The sequence below is a fragment of the Oratosquilla oratoria genome, chromosome 40 (assembly GCF_046742065.1).
Source record: "Oratosquilla oratoria isolate Oo_2021 chromosome 40, ASM4674206v1, whole genome shotgun sequence".
Classification (NCBI taxonomy): Eukaryota; Metazoa; Arthropoda; class Malacostraca; order Stomatopoda; family Squillidae; genus Oratosquilla; species Oratosquilla oratoria.
The window spans coordinates 13,530,683-13,535,012 of NC_134816.1; positions in this window are offsets into that span (position 1 = coordinate 13,530,683).

Sequence of the window (4,330 nt, forward strand, 5' to 3'; positions counted from 1 at the left end):
TATACATATATATATACATGTTTATATGTATATATATGCATATACACATACATATATATATGTATATGTATATATATATATGTATATATATATATGTATGTATTTATATATATATGTATGTGTATATGCATATATATATATATAAACATGTATATATATGTATATATATATACATACATATATATATATATATATATATATATATATACATATATATACACCAAGGACTACTATTACACAGGACGTGCGCACCCATATTCCTGGCTCCACTAGTGGAGGCCATTGCTTTCGTTGTAACCTAACATTTTACATTGGACAAATGTATCAAAACTAGAAACCTAACATTGTATATAAGACAAATATATCAATGCAGTATAAGTTAATATAAACTTTTATAGTAAAATAAGAAACTATCTTAAAGGCACTAATGCTTTGAAATGCCAATTTTAGCCGGACTTAACAGGTATTATTGTATGAGGTTAGTGGACACCAGGTTTGACGATTTTTTTTTCTTCTTCTTAGAAAATATAAAAAATCTATTTTTTTATTTAAATTAGATTTGTTTGATTTAAATAGATTTTTTATAGCTTTTAGATATTGTAGGATTGCTATCTGATATGCGATCAGATTGCTAAAGGATATGTTTAGCATATCAATGTAAGGAGCAGGATGTGGCATGAGTAAGGCAACGCCGAATGAGTAAAAGCCACCGCGCAAGAGTAGCGTGACTATTTCTATGGTAGCGTCTCGCGTTGGGTCACGTGCTTCCGCGTTAGGTTGGCGTGGGACGCGACCTAGCGTGACTATTGTTCTGCGGCGCGTCATCACGTGACCCAGATGCTAGCAACTGATTGGATGACGCGCTAGGCTGACCCGCAGGGCGACTAGCCCGCGGCCGGACATAGTCAGACTCTCTCTGACTACGCTACTAGACAGACGTGAGCCTAGCGGGGTGCTGGTTACAGGACACAAAGAGTAAGTGTGGTATTCTATTCACAGTGCCGATTAGTTCTCTCCCCCATTAAGCCTCCGATACACATTTCATATTCTGTGCTACATAATAAAGAGCCAACACATTCTACGTGTTTTAGTCATTTCTTTTCCTATATCCAATCAACGGTGGGATTTTAGTGTATTTATTAATGTGTTACGACATTACTGGACAGTCATATATGTATATGTGTATGTATAAGTATATGCATATGTATATATTTCGATCACTTGCTGTGATCCTCTAAAGCGGAATACGTTTTCCACTTTGAAGAGGATCATACCAATTGATCGAAATATACGGAAATCATTATTTCATTTCTTTTCCTAAATCCAATCAACGGTGGGTTTTTAGTGTATTTATTAATGTGTTACGACATCAATGGACAGTTATATATGTATATGTATATCTTTATGTATATGTATATGTATATGTATTTGTATATGTATATGTATATGTATATGTGTATGTATATGTATATTTAAGTATATTTCGATCACTTGCTGTGATCCTCTACAAAGGGAATACGTTTTCCAATTGAAGAGGATCATAGTAATTGATCGAAATATACGGAAATTGTTATTTCATTTCTTTTCCTATTGCAATCAACAGTGGGTTTTTAGTGTATTTATTAATGTTCTACGACATTAATGGACTGTGGTATATGTATATGTATGTGTATATGTATATGTATATGTATATGTATATGTATATGTACATGTATATGTATATGTATATGTATATATATATGTGTGTATGTATTTGTATATGTATATGTATATGCATTTGTATATGTATATATGCATAGTTATATGTATAGTATTTGTATATATATATAATATATATGTATACACATATGTATATGTATTTATATATATATATATATATATGTATATATATATATATATATGCTTAAAAGTGGCAGTTTGCCGACAAGATTGACGAGATAAACACCATATGAGGACGTAGCCTTTATTTGTACGGCATTTCGCTTATTACAGCTTTTTCAAGTACAAGTTGAGATACAAATGCTTGAGATTAAATAAGGGGAAAGGAGGGAACGGGGAGAGAAAAGGGGGGGAAGGAAGAGGAGGAGGAGGAGAAGGGGGGGGATTGGACACTGGGAAAGGATGAGAATGCTGGCCCAAACGTCCGTAGGCGAAATGTCCAAAAAGGGTGGTTTAAATATTTAATATTTTGCTGGCCATGGGTATTAGGGGAATAATGTGAGGAGATATGTTAAACATGCCCCTGTTTTGTTCAATAGTGTTCGTTCCTTGAATGATTGCTGCTTCTAAACACTTCTTGCGGATTTTGTCTGGTTCCCGTATCAGCAGCTCTGCATTCTTCCAGTCCATAAGATGGTTTTCCTTGTTTCTATGTGTCACACATGCATTGGTGGTGACATCATGCCTGACGTCGTAACGGTGTTCACGTATTCGTGTATTCAGGTCGCGTGACGTTTCTCCGATGTAAACTTTATCACATCCTGAACACGGAATACGATAAACACCGGCTTTGGTGCCCGGTGTCTGGTTGTTGTGTGTTTCCGTCTTCGTGATGTCTTTTATTGTTCTGCTTGTCTGGCACACTATTTCCAAATTGGTGGTTCTTAAAAGACGTGTCAGGTTGGTGGCAACGTCGCCGGTTGGCAACACGAGACGTCTTGTTGTGTTGTCCTGCTGCCTACGGCTTTCCCGAATCTTAGCGGCCTGCTGTCTGAAATTATCTAAAAGAATTTCTGGAAATTTTAGTGTTAAAAAGGTCTCTTTAATAAACCTGCACTCTTCTTCTAAGTATTTTGCACTACATATCCTAAATGCCCTATATCATGGTGGGAGTAGAAATGAATTAAATAATTTTTGTTGGTGGGCTTTCTATACACTTTGAATTCAAGTTGGTTACCGTACTTAAAGATGTGTGTGTCCAGGAAAGGAAGAGAATCGTGGATTTCTTCCTCTAGGGAAAACTGAATGGTGGGCTCCACTTCGTTTAAGGCCGTCTGCACTTAATGGAGAGCCCATGGCCATGCCAAATTTCTGGTGGAAGAAACTGTCCTGGAATTTAAAATAATTAAATTCAACACAAAGTTTGATCAAATCGACAAAATGGTTGGGGGGCAGGGGGAAGTCGATTTTCTCCTTCTCGATTCTATCCCTAAGGAGATGTATTACCTTATCCGAGGGGACACATGTGAAGAGACTTTTCACGTCCAGGCTGGCCAACTTCTTGTTTCTGGCGGAGATATCTCGGATTCTGTCTAGTAGGTCCCCTGAGTGTCTGAGATGAGCTCCACTGATGGTTCCCAGGATGGGGGACAGATATCTGGCCAACGTACCTGCTAATCTGTGGGGAGCACTCCCTATCCCTGATGTTATAGGTCTCATTGGAATATCATTTTTGTGTGTTTTTGGCAGAACATAAATCGTTGCTGTGCGTGGGAGACTATGCAATAAGTGAAGGAGCTTTTTACCTGCATTTGAACTTTTGAGAATTTTTCTTACCTTGTAGTGGTGATGGACAGTTCAGACTACGAGAGGAAGATGAAATATCTGCTCAGTGATGATAATACATATCGTGAAGTCTCCCAGGCAGAAGTAGACAACGAGACGAAGAACTTCGCATACAAGGTAAGAAAAATTCTCAAAAGTTCAAATGCAGGTAAAAAGCTCCTTCACTTATTGCCTAATCTCCCACGCACAGCTACGATGTATGGTACATATACATATACATATACATATACATATACATATAGATATACATACACATATACATATACATATACATATACATATGCATATACATATACATATACATATATAAATATACATATGCATATACATATACATATGCATATGCATATACCACTGTCCAGTAATACCGTAACACATTAATAAATACACTAAAAACCCACTGTTGATTGGATATAGAAAAATAAATTAAATAACGATTTCCGTATATTTCGATCAATTGCTGTGATCCTCTTCAAGCGGAATACGTATTCCGCTTGTAGAGGATCACAGCAAGTGATCGAAATATACTTATATATGTATATATATATATATATATATATATATGTATATATATATATATATACATATACATATACATATATATATACATATATATATATATCATATATATATATATACATATATATATGTATATAGATGTATATATATAAACATATATATAAATATATACATATACATATACATATATATGTATACATATACATATTCATATATATACACATATACATATACATATGTATATATATTATATATATATATATATTATACATATACATATTCATATATATACACATATACATATACA